Consider the following 19,411-nt stretch of genomic DNA (forward strand, 5'->3'; position numbering starts at 1 on the left):
ACTGTGTTTACCCCAGTCCAACGCCGGCATCTCCACAACACAAATATCAAACATGCCTATCACTCTATCACCCGCCCACACTTTGGCAAATCAGCCCACAAGGCTGTGCTCCTGCTCCCGGCTTACAAGCAAAAACTGAAACTGGAGAAGCCGTCAAAGAAAGTTGTGCAATGTTGGTCTGTGGAATCGGATGATCTCCTACGGGGCTGCTTGAAGTCAGTGAACTGGTCAGTATTTAAAAACTCTGTGACCAGCCTGAGCGAGTACGCCACTACAGTAACTGACTTTATTAGTAAGTGTGTAGAAGGCTGTGTGCCAAAGAAGCAAATCCGTGTGTGTCCCAACCAGAAACCATGGATGAACAGGGATATCCACTGCTTGCTGAAGTCCAGGTCTCAGGTGTTCAGGTCAGCCGACACTGACCTATACAAGAAAGCCAGATACGATCTACGAAGATCCATCAAAGTTGCCGAGAGCCAATACTGGAACAAGCTAGAATTCCAGGCTTGTCACACAGACTCCCACCAACTATGGTAAGGCCTGTAAGGCATACCAGGCTATAAGATGAAGGCATGTAAAATCGCCGGCTCCAACACACCCCTCCTTGATGAGCTCAATGCATTCTATGTCCATTTTGAGCAAGAGGTCAGCGAGAGCATGCCCTCCACCCCAGAAACCTCGGATGAAACTGTATCCGAGGTCACCATTGCAGATGTCAGAGCAGCTTTCTCGAAGGTCAACCCACGGAAAGTGACTGGCCCGGATGGGGTACCCGGACGTGCACTCAGATCCTGCGCGGATCAGCTGGCAGGGGTATTCACAGACATCTTCAACCTCTCTTTACAACAATCTGAGGTCCCTATCTGCTTCAAGAAGACGACCATCATCCCAGTTCCAAAGAAAAGCCAGGGAGGTGTGAGAGCCAGGCGACTGCTGGAATCGTTTCCGGGGAGCAGCGGGGTGGCTTGACCAGAGGCCAGGACTGAGAGTGAGAGGACTGAGCAGCAACCAGACCAGCGAGGGAGGGAATGGACGCCAGGCCAGATAGCCAGTGGCCGAAGCCAGTGAGCCACCAGTACACACAGGAGCTTAGAGTTGTTGAAGGGAGCATCTGCAATAAGAGTGACCCGACCCCTAGACCAGGGAGTCATTACCTGGAGAGGGGTGGGGTGCGTGATGTCACGGGATGGCCCTGGCACAGGGGCAGAGTGCAGAGCCCCAAAAGCGTAAGTCCACCACCATGGTTAAAGTGACTGGCCGGTCGTTGCTGGGTTTATCTTTGCATCTGCATTCTCGGTGCATCTCATCCAACGCTGGTGACTTGTCAATTTTAAGTAAAGCCAGCCTTTCCAACATCTCCCCTTTATCAATTTTTAGTCCACCCGTCTGCCTCCTCTCACCACGACTTTGACAGCATCTGCTTCCTTGGCAAAGACAGATGCAAGTAATCATTCAGCCATGCATAATGCCCCTTCTTGCTCCCTAATCAGCCACACTTCTCCTTTTACCGCTGTTTTATTACAGGCGGGAGATTTCACCTCCCCGGTGGCGTGTTTTGAGATGGCAGAGGCAGCCCGCCATTGGCTGGTGGTGGGATGTTTGGGTCCCGCCGCTGTCAACAGGTTTGCCCATTGAACTGTGCAATCCGTGGCGGGAGGGTCACGGATGGGACCGGAAAATCCCACTGGAGGGAATGACCTGAAAATCTTGGTCTACTTACCTACCAGTCTCTTCTCATACTCACTCTTTGCTTCTTTTATTTGTTTTATCTCTTCCCATCTAAACGTCCCACATTTGGCCTCGTTCTCATTTTATTATCAACTTGCCAACTATGCTCCTTTTTTGTGCTTCATCACGCTTTCTGTCCTTTTCATCATCTGGAGAACTCCGACTTTGTTTCTTCTACCTTTTCCCCTCATTGGAATGTACCTTGGCTGATATTGAAACATCTCCTTTATCGGCAGCCTGTTACTCAGTTGCAGTTTTGCCTTCCCATCTTTGATTCCAATTTACCTGTGTCATCTCCACTCCCATCACAATACAACTGACCCTCCCCCAATTCATTATTTTTATTCTATATTGATCCTTGTACTTTTCCATTGCTAAGCTGAATCTTGTGATGTTATGATCACTGCTCTCTAAATGCTCCCCTGTGATATTTGATCCACTGGGCCCCCACCTCATTTCCTATAACTTGATACAGCAATGCCTCTGTGCCAGTGGAAATGGAACCATTCTGTTTTGAGCTATCATCATGCTTCTGCTTATTCTATGAGAGACTTGAAGATAGTCAGTATGCAGTTACTCTTGAAACTTTTTATTAAGACCCGTTTACAAAGACTTCATGGCAAACACTTTGTTCTCTGGACAGAGGCTGTTCTGTGTCTTGCTCCCTTGGAACCTCTTGGTCACTTGACGCTGATGTCATGCTTACATCATCATTGTTTCATTTTTGTTCATTTACAGGACACGGGTGTCACTGGCTGGCCAGCATTTATTGCCCATCCCTAGTTGCCCTCAAGAAGGTGGTGGTGAGCTGCCATCTTGAATCGCTGCAGTCCATGTGCTGTGGGTTGACCCACAATTCAGTTAGGGAGGGAATTCCAGGATTTGACCCAGCGACTGCGAAGGAACGGCCAAGTCAGGATGGTGAGGGGCTTGGAGGGGAACTTGCAGGTGGTGGCGTTCCCATTTATCTGCTGCCCTTGTCTTTCTAGATGGAAGTGTTTGTGGGTTTGGAAGGTGCTGTCTAAGGATCTTTGGTGAATTGCTGCAGTGAGTCTTGTAGATAGTACACACTGCTGCGAGTGAGGAGTGCGGTTGTATGTTTGGAATGTGCTGCCTAAGCAACCTCATTAGCATAACCATTAACCCTTTACTCTATACCTCCCCCACGTATAATCTCAAACATTCTTTTATTAAACTATTTACGTTACAGTCTCATCGTCTGTAATCCTCATGTATTTACAGTTTCAATCCAACTCTTCTTCCCCGTCTCCAAGTCACTGTTACCTCAGCCATCAGTCTCTCATAGTGTTGTCAGCACTCTGGGAGAACATGTTGGATGGATGTGTTCCCTTATCTTCTCCTTAGAAGGTAAACACAGTGGTGGAGTGGCCTAACAACTTCGCATGGCAGCTGGTGCCTGGGCTGTGACTTGTACAACATGTCAAACACAAAGTCAGTGCCAAGCAATCAAGTTAAAACTGACCAAAGAGAGAAACCTTTGGGACTGGAACAATCACAACCCCTTGAAAGGGAAGACAGCAAACTGACATTCAAATTAATAAGCTCTGAACTTTCTCTATTGGTTTGATCCAACTTGAAGTTAAGCATCCCATTCTCATGGTTCTGATGGCTGAAAGCAATTGTTGGTGCATATCATATAGGGGCAGCACGGTGGCACAGTGGTTAGCACTGCTGCCTCACAGCGCCAGGAACCCAGGTTTGATTCCAGGCTTGGGTCACTGTCTGTGTGGAGTTTGCACATTCTCCCCGTGTCTGCGTGGGTTTCCTCCGGGTTCTCCGGTCTCCTCCCACAGTCCAAAGTTGTGCAGGTTGGGCGGATTGGCCATGGTAAATTGCCCCTTAGTGTCAGGGGGACTAGCTAGGGTAAATGCATGGGGTTCTGGGGATAGGGCCGAGGTGGGATTGTCGTTGGTGCAGACTCGGTGGGCTAAATGGCCTCCTTCTGCACGGTAGGATTCCATGATCCTATCATCGATGGGGCTCAGTTGAAGAAGTAAAAAAATTCACCTCTGCCTTCTTCAATGAATGGATGATTCTCCTCAAAAGAATAAACAAAGGCCAGTGGTATTGGCAGAGGGGTCAAAGAGACCTCTTCTGCTGATGTAAGTAGTCATACAACACCAAGTTAAAGTTCAACAGGTTTATTTGGTAGCACAAGCTTTCGGACTTACTCAGTTAATGGTAGGGTGCTGCTCCTTCATCAGGTGAATGAAGTCTCTTGCATTGTGAGACTACTTACTGTTGCCTATCCCAGTCCAACACTGGCAACTCCACATCATCATCTTCTGCCAATGGAACCTTTGCTTCTGCAACAGTTTCGTTCTCTTGAACTCTGTCTGGAAAGAGCCAAATGAGGTCGAGACTGTCCTTCAGAGGATGGTTACCATTTCATTTCGTGCTTCTGGCTCTTCTAGCCGTGAGAGATCTGCATCTCCTCCTATGGCCTAATGGAAGGTGTTTCCACAATGACCAGTTCACTGTGTAATGAGTGAACTTCCATTTCCGCTGCAGCATTGGACTTTTCCAGTTCTAGAAACAACTTTGGAAATTCATCCCTGAGTACACCTCCTCTCCCACGATTGTTACCTCATCGACTTTCTGTAGAAGGCCAAATCCTAAACATTCTGCCCTGCTAAGCAGAGGGCAGGACTTACTCAGTTAATGGTAGGGTGTTGGGGAGAGTTATAGAACAAAGAGATATAGGCATACAGGTTCATAGCTCCTTGAAAGTGGAGACACAGGTGGACAGAGTGGTGAAGAAGGCATTCGGCATGCTTGGTTTCATTGGTCAGAACATTGAATACAGGAGTTGGGATGTCTTGTTGAAGTTGTACAAGACATTGGTAAGGCTACACTTGGAATTCTGTGTACAATTCTGGTCACCCTATTATAGAAAGGATATTATTAAACTAGAAAGAGTGCAGAAAACATTTACAAGGATGCTACCGGGACTTGATCGATTGAGTTATAAGGAGAGGCTGGATAGACTGGGACTTTTTTCCTTGGAATGTAGAAGGCTGAGGGGTGATCTTATAGAGGTCTATAAAATAATGAGAGGCACAGATCAGCTAGATAGTCAATATCTTTTCCCAAAGGTAGGGGAGTCTAAAACTAGAGCGCATAGGTTTAAGGTGAGAGGGGAGAGATACAAAAGTATCCAGAGGGGTAATTTTTTCACACAGAGGGTGGTGAGTGTCTGGAACAAGCTGCCAGAGGCCATAGTAGAGGTGGGTACAATTTTGTCTTTTAAAAAGCATTTAGACAATTACATGGGTAAGATGGGTACAGAGGCATATGGACCAAATGCGGATAATTGGGACTAGCTGAGTGGTGTAAAAAAAAAGGGCGGCATGGACAAGTTGGGCCGAAGGGCCTGTTTCCATGCTGTAAACCTCTATGACTCCAAGACTCTAGATTTTCTGGCTTTGTAAGATATGAAGTGTTTTGTTATTTCCTTTCTCTTCATGTCTAAGGGTGGCAGTGAATTGATCCCTCATTTTGAGACCTGTGCCTCCTCGCCCTTGTAGCTTTATTTTGGGTGGTTGGATTTCTGGTTCCTTAAGCCAGATCTGAAGCCAGTTCAGTTTGTCCCAAAAGCACGTGGCCCCAACTCCAGTGCCTGGTCGAGAGCTATTGGAACGCCTATCTGTTCCCCTTACAATAGAATCCCCAACCACCTCCAACGTTCTCTGTTTCCACTGCAACAAGTAATTCATCCATCATTGTCTGATACCCTGTATCTAAATAGCCCGCAAAACATCTGTCTTGACCCTGTAAATAGACCTCAATCTGAAACTCACAGCAGGGAACCTTTTATTCTGCAGTTTATATTAAAGCAAATCACGTAGAACAAATCTTTTTCACAGTATTCCTTTTTCTTTCTTAATACATTATCCCATCAGATAGAAATCTTATAGATAATAGCAAATTATTAGTAGATCAAGATGATCCAACTGCCAGAAAGCTCATTACTCGCTGTGATATTTAAGTGTTTTATACATCATTGTTACTTTCAAAAATAGGCACTTTTTTTGGATAGTTGGAACCTAACCCTTTCCTATGATTACCCTCTCCCTTCCCCCATAAAGCTCTCCCACTCTCCTCTGTGAACCTTTCCAAAATGGTTTTTGCGGGCTCATGCTACACATTTTCCCTGCCTCCTTTTTTCAGCCATTTATCACATTCCAATCTTTGGCACACACAACTGAGATTCCTTTCTGAACTTACCACACTGTTGATATTCCTTACAGAACTTATCACACCGCTGATATTCCTTTCTGAACTTACCACACAGCTGATATTCCTTTCTAAACATATCACACCGCTGATATTCCTTTCTAAACTTACCACACAACTGATGTTCCTTTCTGAACTTACCACACCGCTGATAATCCTTTCTGAACTTATCACACCGCTGATATTCCTTTCTGAACTTATCACACCACTGATATTCCTTTCTGAACTTACCACACCGCTGATATTCCTTTCTAAACATATCACACCACTGATATTCCTTTCTAAACTTACCACACAACTGATGTTCCTTTCTGAATTTACCACACCGCTGATAATCCTTTCTGAACTTATCACACCGCTGATATTCCTTTCTGAACTTATCACACCACTGATATTCCTTTCTGAACTTACCACACCGCTGATATTCCTTTCTGAACTTACCACACAACTGAAATTCCTTTCTGAACTTATCACAGTGCTGATATTCCTTTCTGAACTTACCACACCACTGATATTGCTTTCTCAATATATCACACCGCTGATATTCCTTTATAAACTTATCACACCAATGATATTCCTTTCTGAACTTATCACACCGCTGATATTCCTTTCTGAATTTACCACGCCGCTGATAATCCTTACTGTACTCACCACACAACTGATCTTCCTTTCTAAACTTACCACACCACTGATATTCCTTTCTGAACTTATCACAGTGCTGATATTCCTTTCTGTACTGACCACACAACTGATATTCCTTTCTGAACTCACCACACCGCAGATATTCCTTTCTAAATATATCACACCGCTGATATTCCTTCATAAACTTATGACACCGCTGATATTCCTTTCTGAATGTACCACACCACTGATATTCCTTTCTAAACTTTTCACACCACTGATATTCCTTTCTGAACTTACCACACCGCTGATATTCCTTTCTAAACTTATCACACCGCTGATATTCCTTTCCAAACTTACCACACCGCTGATATTACTTTCTGAACTTACCACACCGCTGATATTACTTTCTGAACTTACCACACTGCTGATATTCCTTTCTGAACTTACCACTCTGCTGATATTCCTTTCTGAAATTACCACACCGCTGATATTCCTTTCTGAACTCACCACACTGCTAATATTCCTTTCTGAACTTACCACACCGCTGATATGCCTTTCTGAACTTACCACACCGCTGATATTCCTTTCTGAACTTACCACACCACTGATATTCCTTTCTGAACTTATCACACCGCTGAGTTTGACGTTCGTGGTAGGGAAGTTGTTGGAGAGGATTCTTAGAGATAGGATGTATGCGCATTTAGAAAGGAATAAACTCATTAACGATAGTCAACATGGTTTTGTGAGAGGGAGGTCATGCCTCACTAACCTGGTGGAGATTTTTGAAGAAGTGACGAGAATGGTTGACGAGGGAAGGGCCATGGATGTCGTCTATAGGGACTTTAGTAAAGCGTTTGACAAAGTCCCTCATGGCAGGTTGGTGCAAAAGGTTGGATCTCATGGGATAAAGGGGGAGGTGGCTAGATGGGTGGAGAACTGACTTGGTCACAGAAGACAGAGGGTGGTAGTGGGAGGGTCTTTTTCCGGCTGGATGCCTGTGACTCGTGGTGTTCCGCAGGGCTCTGTATTGGGACCTCTGCTGTTTGTGATTTATATAAACGATCTGGAAGAAGGTGTAACTGGGGTGATCAGTAAGTTTGCGGACGACACGAAAATGGCTGGACTTGCAGATAGTGAGGAACATTGTCAGAGGCTACAGAAGGATATAGATAGGCTGGAAATTTGGGCAAAGAAATGGCAGATGGAGTTCAATCCAGATAAATGCGAAGTGATGCATTTTGGTAGAACTAACGTAGGGGGGAGCTATACGATAAATGGCAGAACCATAAAGGGTGTAGATACGCAGAGGGACCTGGGTGTGCAAGTCCACAGATCCTTGAAGGTGACGTCACAGGTGGAGAAGGTGGTGAATAAGGCATATGGCATGCTTGCCTTCATAGGACGGGGCATAGAGTATAAAAGTTGAGGTCTGATGTTGCGGTTGTATAGAACGTTGGTTCGGCCGCATTTGGAATACTGCGCCCAGTTCTGGTTGCCACACCACCGGAAGGACGTGGAAGCTTTAGAGAGAGTGCAGAGGAGGTTTACCAGCATATTGCCTGGTATGGAGGGGCTTAGTTATGAGGAGAGATTGAGTAAACTGGGGTTGTTCTCACTGGAAAGACGGAGGATGAGGGGTGACCTAATAGAGGTGTATAAAATTATGAAAGGCATAGATAGGGTGAACGGTGGGAAGCTTTTTCCCAGGTCGGTGGTGACGTTCACGAGGGATCATAGGTTCAAGGTGAGGGGGGGGGAGAGGTTTAACACGGATATCAGAAGGACGTTTTTTACACAGAGGGTGGTGGGGGCCTGGAATGCGCTGCCGGGCAAGGTGGTGGAGGCGGACACACTGGGAATGTTTAAGACTTATCTAGATAGCCACATGAACGGAGTGGGAATGGAGGGATACAAAAGAATGGTCTAGTTTGGACCAGGGAGCGGCACGGGCTTGGAGGGCCGAAGGGCCTGTTCCTGTGCTGTATTGTTCTTTGTTCTTTGTTCTATTCCTTTCTGAGCTTACCACAATGCTGTCTGTCAGAAAGCAGAGATGAGGTCCGTTAGGATTACATTCCCTGGAGTTTAGAAGATTGAGAGGGGATCTCATAGAAACATATAAAATTCTAACAGGTTTAGACAGGGTAGATTCAGAAGGAATTATCCCAATGGTGGGGGAGTCCAGAACTAGGGGTCATAGTTTGAGGATATAGGGTAAACATTTTAGGACTGAGATGAGGAGGAATTTCTTCACCGAGAGGGTGGTGAATGTGTGGAATTCACTCCCACAGAATGTAGTTGAGATCAAGAAATTGTGCAATTTCAAGAAATTCGATATAGCTCTTGGGGCTCAAGGGATCAAGTGATATGGGGGGAAGGGGGGATCAGGATATTGACTTTGACGATCAGCCGTGATCAAAATGAATGGTGGAACAGGCTCGAAGGGCTGAATGACCTCCTCCTGCTTCTAGTTTCTCTGTTTCTATTAGAGCCAAAATGTACAGATTTGGAAATAGAAGTGCATAATTCTTGAAATTGTTCCTACATTAAAGTCGAGCTTGACTGATCCCAATCCCATACAACCCACCATCCCTTCACTCTGTTCACCATCAGAAATCTATGGATTGAGCCCTGAAAGTTACGATTGCCTTTGAAGGCAAACACTTGGGGGAGTTCAGAGGGCTGATTTTCCAGTCAATGGGTTGACAGCATTGGTGGAATTCAGGTAAATAAGGATCAGGACATTGGATGTCCAGCATTCTTGTTTTGTCTGCCCTGTAAATACATTACACGCAGCTTCCGGCATGCTGGCAGAATTAATTTCAATTCTGTGGGAGCGCGATCCCAATTAATCATGCATGAAATCCAATTAGCCATGCATGGGCTCTGATTGCTCATGCAATTGAGGATCTTTCGCAATTGTGCACGTTTCAGATGACTGGGCTGAAAGCTGTACATTCCAGATCGTAACAACTCACTGAGTAAACCAATTTCTCCTCCTCTCCCGGTGACCAGCTACTTTTGCCCGCCTATCGATCCTCCTGCCAGCTCGACCAGCTTCTTCCAATCTACACTGTCAAAGCTCAGTTCTCAGCATGGTGGCAGGGTGACACAGTGGTTAGCACTGCTGCCTCACAGTGCCAGGGACCCGGGTTCAATTTTAGCCTTGGGTCACTGTCTGCGTGGAGTCTGCACGTTCTCCCCGTGTTTGCATGGGTTTCCTCCGGGTGCTCCGGTTTCCTCCCACAGTCTGAAAAACGCGCTGGTTAGGTGCATTGGCCATGCTAAATTCTCCCTCAATGTTACCCGAACAGGCGCCGGAGTGTGGCGACTGGGGGATTTTCACAGTAACTTCATTGCAGTGTTAATGTACTACTTGTGACTAATAAATAAACGTTAACTTAAAGCTAAGATGGCCTCGTTAGAATCAATACACTTTGTGTTTTCATTTCAAGATTACAGCTTTTCTTTCATCATTATAATATTTTACACGCTAAAAAGGAGGGTGCTCAGCTGAGCTCAGAGCAGCACAGCTGGCTGAAAAGATTACATTTGCGGTTAGTCACTTTGTAGCACAGAGCTTCAGTATTGCTGAGAAATAGAGACATGGAGAGGGCAGCATCTTTCAGTCTTCACTGGCTGTGTTTCGGTGAGTGAGAGGGCACATTTAATAGGGTGAATTCCCGACCCACCCCAGGCTCAATCCCATAAAATGGGGGCACAGGGAAGGGGAGGGAGTGTGGGGGTGGGGGGTGGGGTGCGGCTGTGGACATGGCAGAGACCAAAAATCAGCATCTTGCCCGCCATATTCAAATACGTAATCAAGCGTCAATTAGGCTTGTTACCAAGTCAACTGGCACTGACAGGATGCTGCCCGCGCTGGAAAAAGATGGGCATGGGCAGCTGGGCAGAAGTGGGCAGCCAGCCTGAATTTTTAGTAAAGTTATTCAGAAGATGGGAAGGAAGCAGGCTATGATGATTGGCGGAGGTGGTGGTTGGGATGGGGGCTGGGTTCGGGTGGGAGTTGGGTTGAGGTGCCCTTTGCCAACTGGTGGCCCACCCAAAGACTGAATCCCGTTTCCATCCTATCCGCCCACAGCAGCCTTGAACTCACCCCCTTTCCCACCCCTCCCTTATCTGCTCAAGCCCTCTCTGCTCAGGATCCCGGATTTACCTTTTCTGGGGATTCTGGATGAACTGTCTCTCCCAATTCTTCCTGCACCTGGGTTCTCTTCTCCTTCCACCTTGGTTGTTCAGACCAACATGGACTATGGCAGCTGGACATTGACCTCCGGTCCCATCACCCCACCCCAATCAGAGTGATCTGCAGCCACTCAGTGACCACACCCTTGACCCTGGCACCAGGGTGTCAACATCTTCCCTGGGTTCACTTTGAGAGTTATTGGAATGCCTCTTTCCTCCTTCTCTTACAGTCCCAGCGTTCCTGGCTCTGCCAGTACTCGATGGGTCTACCTGCTAATCCGATTGCAGAGAGTGAGACTCCCTCCCCAGTGAGGGGTGGGAGTCCCGCTCTGACCTTGTTTCGCCCGCCCCGCAATGCTTTCTGGCTGCGACGCAGGTCAACAAGGAACAGGTCAGCCCCACGGCAGATTTGTTTCTGGAGGTGTGAGCCGTCCGCTCCTCTCCCTGTGTTATTCAGGCTGTGCTGTCAAAGCTTTCAATCTTAGGACAAAGACAAGAATGCCAAATTTCAAAAGGAGCAACAGTTTATACTGCATGAGGAAAGCGTGCTGATTGGCTGGCAAGTGGACTCCAATTGGTTGAGGCGTTGCCATGGAGAATTGTCCCCCAAGCCTTTGTTTAATTCAAAAAAGGTGCAACGTCTGGACAAGTTCCTTTTCTCTGAGAGCAGGGCCTTGCACATGAATATGTGCAGCTTCTATCAATTATAAATGTGCATTTATATTTGACCTTATCACCACTTGCTGCAGAAGACCACATCACAGCAAGGAAATGCTGCACTACACTACACTGCATGGGTCAGAGAAGGATGCCTCCATCAATGTCAGGTTTGGATTTCTAATGACCTTCATCTTAATAAGAACATAAGAACATAAGAAATAGGAGCAGGAGTAGGCCATCTAGCCCCTCGAGCCTGCCCCGCCATTCAATAAGATCATGGCTGATCTGATAGTGGTTTAGTTCCACTTACCCGCCCGCTCACCATAACCCTTAATTCCCTTATTGATCAGAAATCTATCTACCTGTGACTTAAACATATTTAACGAGGTAGCCTCCACTGCTTCAATGGGCAGAGAATTCCAGAGATTCACTACCCTCTGAGAGAAGAAGTTCCTCCTCAACTCTGTCCTAAACTGACTCCCCTTTATTTGAGGCTGTGTCCTCTAGTTCTTGATTCCTTTCTAAGTGGAAAGAATCTCTCTGCCTCTACCCTGTCTTACCCCTTCATTATCTTATATGTCTCTATAAGATCTCCCCTCAGCCTTTTAAACTCCAATGAGTACAGGCCCAGTCTACTCAATCTCTCCTCATAAGCTAACCCCCTCATCTCCGGCATCAACCTGGTGAACCTTCTCTATACTCCCTCCAAAGCCAATACATCCTTCCGCAAATAAGGGGACCAAAATTGCACACAGTACTCTAGTTGTGGCCTCACCAGTACCTTGTACAATTGCAGCAAGACCTCCCTGCTTTTATACTCCATCCCCTTCGCAATAAAGGCCAATATTCCATTTGCCTTCTTGGTTACCTGCTGCACCTGCAAACTGAGTTTTTGCGATTCATGCACAAGGACCTCCAGATCCCTCTGCACAGTAGCATGTTGTAATTTTTCACCATTTAAATCATAGTCCATTTTACTATTATTCCTTCCAAAGTGGATAACCTCACACTTGTCAACGTTATACTCCATCTGCCAGATCCTCGCCCACTCACTTAGCCTATCCAAATCTCTCTGCAGACTTTCCGCATCCTCCACGCAAGATCTTCTGACCAATTCTTGGCCCTGGTATAATTGGTGAGCACAGTAAGAGTTTTAACAACACCAGGTTAAAGTCCAACAGGTTTATTTGGTAGCAAATGCCATTAGCTTTATCTGTAACCCCCACAGCTTGCCTCCTGGACTTGCAGAATCTCAGTGGCTGTCCTGTCTGGAGACAATACACATCTCTTTAACCTGTGCTTAATGCTCCCTCCACTCACATTGTCTGTATCTTTAAGATTTGGTTGGCTGTAGAGATTCGCATTCTAATCAGTATTCTGTAACTTGATTTTGTGTCTCTGTGCCCTGTTTGAGAGCAGATTTCCACTCCATCTGACGAAGGAGCAGCGCTCCGAAAGCTAATGGCATTTGCTACCAAATAAACCTTGTTGGATTTTAACCTGGTGTTGTTAAAACTCTTACTGTGTTTACCCCAGTCCAACGCCGGCATCTCCACATCATAATTGATGAGAACAGATATGCTTCCCGCTGGTTGGGAGATCTACCTGGAGATCTAGTCCCCAGATATGGATGGATCCTTGCAGATTTAAAGGAACATTTTTTTGATTTTCTGATTAGCAGCTCCTTTAATAAGGATGTCGGCGGAGGGGGATTACAGTTGCGGGGTTGGGATGGGGGTTGGTGGGGGGGGGGTGGGGGACATGTTGACCTTCACGTTTCAAGGGGAGGGGGAGCTGGCACCTTACATTCCAGTACGTGACATCACAATGGTGGGGGATGAATATTTAGTGAGGGGGGGGGATAATTTGGCGAGGGGGCAGGGGGTGAATAACCCGATGCCAATCTATTAAAATCAGTCTCTTGCCCATTATGGATATGAATCTGATTGTGAGCTGGCGAGGGGCGGGGAAAATCGGGAATCGGGATCGCGCTGGCGAGATTAGCCATTTCTGGTTTTCGCCGTATTTTGAGCTCACCCCGGCGATCTCTTGCTCCGAGAATGCGGGATCAAGATCCCAGCCAATGACTTGAGCACAGAATTCAAGGCACTGAGTGCAGTACTGAGGGAGCGCCACACCGTTGGAGGTGCCGTCTTTCAGATGAGATGTTAGGAGATGCCCTGTGTGCATTCTAAGGGGAATGTAAAATTCTTATGGCAAGATTTTAAAGAGATGCAGGGAACTTCATTTTTTGGTTAATATTAATCCTTCAATCGACATTACGAAAGAAACAGATGATCTTGGTCATCATTGACTGTAAAGTGATTTGGAACAAAAGAGTTGTCAGGGAGAAAATCGGACCTCTCAGGGACAAAGGAGGGGAATTATGCTTAGAACCCAAGGGAATAGGGGAGATCCTAAATGAATACTTTGCATCGGTATTCACGAAGGAGAGGGGCGTGTTAACCGGGAGTGTCTCGGAGGGAGGTGTTGACCTGTTAGAGAAAATCTCCATTACAAGAGAGGAAGTGTTAGGTTTTTTAGGGAACATTAAAACTGACAAAGCCCCAGGGCCTGATGGCATCTATCCTCGACTGCTCAGGGAGACGAGAGGTGAAATTGCTGGGCCTCTGACGGAAATCTTTGTCGCTTCTTTGGACACGGGTGAGGTCCCTGAGGATTGGAGGATAGCGAATGTGGTCCCGTTGTTTAAGAAGGGTAGCAGGGATAACCCAGGAGATTATAGGCCGGTGAGCTTGACGTCCGTGGTAGGGAAGTTGTTGGAGAGGATTCTTAGAGACAGGATGTATGTGCATTTAGAACGGAACAATCTCATTAGTGACAGACAGCATGGTTTTGTAAGAGGGAGGTCGTGCCTTACAAATTTGGTGGAGTTTTTTGAGGAAGTGACAAAAACGGTTGATGAAGGAAGGGCCGTGGATGTCGTCTATATGGATTTCAATAAGGCATTTGACAAAGTCCCACATGGCAGGTTGGTTAAGAAGGTTAAGGCTCATGGGATACAAGGGGAAGTGGCTGGATGGGTGGAGAACTGGCTTGGCCATAGGAGACAGAGGGTAGTGGTCGAAGGGTCTTTTTCCGGCTGGAGGTCTGTGACCAGTGGTGTTCCGCAGGGCTCTGTACTGGGACCTCTGCTATTTGTGATATATATAAATGATTTGGAAGAAGGTGTAACTGGTGTAATCAGCAAGTTTGCGGATGACACGAAGATGGCTGGACTTGCGGATAGCGAAGAGCATTGTCGGGCAATACAGCAGGATATAGATAGGCTGGAAAATTGGGCGGAGAGGTGGCAGATGGAGTTTAATCCGGATAAATGCGAAGTGATGCATTTTGGAAGAAATAATGTAGGGAGGAGTTATACAATAAATGGCAGAGTCATCAGGAGTATAGAAACACAGAGGGACCTAGGTGTGCAAGTCCACAAATCCTTGAAGGTGGCAACACAGGTGGAGAAGGTGGTGAAGAAGGCATATGGTATGCTTGCCTTTATAGGACGGGGTATAGAGTATAAAAGCTGGAGTCTGATGATGCAGCTGTATAGAACGCTGGTTAGGCCACATTTGGAGTACTGCGTCCAGTTCTGGTCGCCGCACTACCAGAAGGACGTGGAGGCATTGGAGAGAGTGCAGAGAAGGTTTACCAGGATGTTGCCTGGTATGGAGGGTCTTAGCTATGAGGAGAGATTGGGTAGACTGGGGTTGTTCTCCTTGGAAAGACGGAGAATGAGGGGAGATCTAATAGAGGTATACAAGATTATGAAGGGTATAGATAGGGTGAACAGTGGGAAGCTTTTTCCCAGGTCGGAGGTGACGATCACGAGGGGTCACGGGCTCAAGCTGAGAGAGGCGAAGTATAACTCAGACATCAGAGGGACGTTTTTTACACAGAGGGTGGTGGGGGCCTGGAATACGCTGCCAAGTAGGGTGGTGGAGGCAGGCACGCTGACATCGTTTAAGACTTACCTGGATAGTCACATGAGCAGCCTGGGAATGGAGGGATACAAACGATTGGTCTAGTTGGACCAAGGAGCGGCACAGGCTTGGAGGGCCGAAGGGCCTGTTTCCTGTGCTGTACTGTTCTTTGTTCTTTGTTCTTTGGGATGTCCTGATTTCATGAAAGCACCTGAGCTAATGCAATGGGGTGGCACAGTGGTTTGCACTGCTGCCTCACAGCGCCAGGGACCCGGGTTCGATTCCCGGGTCTGGTCACTGTCTGTGTGGAGTCTGCACGTTCTCCCCGTGTCTGCATGGGTTTCCTCTGGGTGCTCCGGTTTCCTTCCACAGTCCAAAAATGTTTGGGTTAGGTGGATTGGCCATGCTAAATTGCCCCTCAGTGTCAGGGGGACGAGATCGGGTAAATGCATGGGGTTGTGGGGATGGGACCTGGGTGGGATTGTGGTCAGTGCAGACTCAATGGGCTGAATGGCCTCCTTCTGCACTCTAGGATTCTATGATTAGAATCATAGAAACCCTACAGTGCAGAAAGAGGCCATTCGGCCCATCGAGTCTGCACCGATTCTAAGTTCTTTCTTCCTATGTAATGATGAAAGATGTTGGAAATTGGGCTTGCTTTGTTTAATTGCTTCCGTTTCTTCCGACAGATAAACCTATTCAATATCTCCTTCTTTTACTGAGACCTCCGTCCACAACAGCTGATGCAGCAGTTACAGTGCTCTGTACTGTACACACTGCCTGGTGAGTGGGTCCCCGTTGCAGGTGGGTATGAGCCCTCAGCCTTAGCTTACCCAGTCACCCTTACTGAAAGTGCCTGCCATTGGCGTGTGATCAATAAAACCACAGCAACTACACAGAAAATGACTTGAGTAAAGTTACAACATAAATTACCATTGGCCAGAATCTCTATCATTATCAGTCCCTGATTAAAACACTTCAATTATGAGGCCACCTCTTCCAGAGCCACCTGGTTGTAATTTGCATAATGCTAATTGCATTAATTAGAACAAGTGGGCTTGTGTTTCCAATTCGCTCATCGCCTTTGTTTCGTTTTGTGTCTCCAGCATTGGTTCAGTCCTTGGGTCGCTCATAGTCACGACATAAATCATTGTTCAGTCCACCCCACATGACCCACTCCTCCACAGAAACTTCCGATTGCAGCCTAACACTTCACGTAATGAAGTGGATGGCACGGTGGCACAGTGGTTAGCACTGCTGCCTCAAAGCGCCAGGGACTTGGGTTCAATTCTGGCCTCGGGTCATTGTCTGTGTGGAGTTTGCACGTTCTCCCCGCGTCTGTGTGGGTTTCCTCCGGGTGCTCTGGTTTCCTCCCACACTCCAAAGATGTGCGGATTAGATGAATCGGCCATGCTAAATTGCCCCTCAGTGTCAAGGGGACTAGCTAGGGTAAATGCATGGGGTCATGGGGATCGGGCCTGGGTGGGATTTTGGTTGGTTCAGACTCAATGGACCGAATGGCCTCCTTCTGCACTGTAGGATTCTATGATTTTATGATTCTGTGCCCTGACTCCAGCCACACAGTGGTTAGTCCTGCTGCTTCACAGCACCAGGGACCCAGGTTCGATTCCTGGCTTTTGTCACTGCCTGCGGAGTCTGCACATTTTCCCTGTGGGTTTCCTCCCACAGTCTGAAAGACGAGCTGGTTAGGTGCATTGGCCGTGCTAAATTCTCCCTCAGTGTACCCGAACAAGTGCTGGAGTGTGGCGACTCGGGTATTTTCACAGTAACTTCATTGCAGTGTTCATGTAAACCTACTTGTGACACTAATAAATAAACTTTAAAACTTAAAAAAAAAACTCGGTGCCAGAGACACAGTTTTACCATCCCGCCCGCCACAGGAATTGGAGCGGGCAAGGGGTGGACCATGGGAAGGACTGTTGACCTCGGATGGGATTCTACAATATCAGAATGAGGCCGCAAAATCCTGCCCGCTCTGTCTGCGATCATCACTCACAACTTAGACAATGGCTCCTGTCGTAAAGAGGCCAGGGGTTGGGCCCTTCATAGAATCTACGGCACGGAGACAGGCCCTTTGGCCCAACCTGGTCCATGCTGACCAAAAGGCCCATCTAAGCTAACCCCATTTGCCTGCAATAGAATCCTAGAATCTAAATAATGAAGCTTAACGTGGGTCTTGAACTCACGAACCTGAGATTAAGGGTCTCATACTCTACTGACTGAGCTAGCCAGGCCCTTCTGCCACTTGCTGGTATGAATGTTGGATGGGGATGAATTGCTGAGTGTTCGGTGTGATTTACTTTCTGTAAGGACCAGGTCGGAATATTGGAGAAGTCAGTCTGCCGCTGTAATAACTACAATACCAAGTACTGATAGGACCATCAAATAATAATCACAGAGTCAGATTGAATTTTTTCTGGCGGCACGGTAGCACAGTGGTTAGGACTGCTGCTTCACAGCTCCAGGGTCCCGGGTTCGATTCCCGGCTCGGGTCACTGTCTGTGTGGAGTTTGCACATTCTCCTCGTGTCTGCGTGGGTTTCCTCCGGGTGCTCCGGTTTCCTCCCACAGTCCAAAGATGTGCGGGTTAGGTTGATTGGCCAGGTTAAAAAAATTGCCCCTTAGAGTCCTGGGATGTGTAGGTTAGTGGGATTAGCGGGTAAAATATGTGGGGGTAGTGCCTGGGTGGGATTGTGGTCGGTGCAGAGTCGATGGGCCAAATGGCCTCCTTCTGCACTGTAGGGTTTCTATGATTCTATGATTTTCGAGGAGTTGGCTGGCAAATTGGATCCAAAATAGGCTTAATGGCAGGAGGCAGAGGGTAACGGTCGAAGGTTGTTTTTTTGTGACTGGAAGTCTGTGTCCAGTGATGTACGGCAGGGATCGGTGCTGGGTCCCTTGCTGTGTGTAGTGTACATTAATGATCTAGATGTGAATGTGCAGGGTATGATCAGTAAGTTCGCAGGTGACACAAAAATTGGTGGTGTGGTAAATAGCGAGGCGGAAAGCCTTTGATGACAGGATGATATAGACGGGCTGGTCGTATGGACAGAACAGTTGGACAAATGGAAGTTAACCCTGAAAAGTATGAGGTAATTCATATTGGGAGGACTAACAAGGCAGGGGAATACATAATGAACAATACGACGCTAGGAAGTACAAAGGATCAGAGGGACCTCGGTGTGTATGCCCATAGATCCCTGAAGGCAGCAGGGCAGGTAGATAAGGTGGTTAAGAAGGCATATAGGATACTTGCCTTTATTAGCTGAAGCACAGAATGAAAGAGTGGGGAGGATATGATGGAGCTATATAAATCATTATTTCAGTCACGGCTAGAGTACTGTGTGCAGTTCTGGTCGCCACGCTAAAGGGAGGATGTGATTGCACTAGGGAGGGTGCAGAGGAGATTCACCAGGATGCTGCCTGGGCTGGAGTGTTTCGGGTATGAAGAGAGGCTGGTTAGGTTGGGGTTGTTTTCTTTAGAGCAGAGAAGGCTGAGGGATAACCTGATTGAGGAGTACACAATTACAAGGGACATATATAGGGTAAATAGGAAAAAACTTTTCCCCTTAGTAGAGGGGCCTACAACCAGGGGGTATAGATTTAAGGTGAGGAGCAGGAGATTTCGAGGGGATTTGAGGAAAAACGTGATCACCCAGAGGGTGGTGGGAGTCTGGAACTCACTGCCTGAAAGGGTGGTACAGGCCGGAACCTTCACGATATTTAAGAAGTATTTAGATGAGCATTTGAAATGCCGTAGCGTATAAGACTGTGGACCAATTGTTGGAAAATGGGATTGGAGCAGAGAGGTGCTTGATGCCCTGTGGGCCAAAGGGCCTCTTTCTGTGCTGTAAATTTGAAGGAGACCTTTCAGTCCATTCTGTCTGTGCTAGCTCCTTGAATGGATCTTTTTTAATGAGGCACACAACCTCCACTTGACTCTTACCCCATTGCCCTGAAAAGTATTTCTCCTCAAGTATTTATAGG

This window comes from Mustelus asterias, chromosome 1 (genome assembly GCF_964213995.1).
Source record: "Mustelus asterias chromosome 1, sMusAst1.hap1.1, whole genome shotgun sequence".
Lineage (NCBI taxonomy): Eukaryota > Metazoa > Chordata > Chondrichthyes > Carcharhiniformes > Triakidae > Mustelus > Mustelus asterias.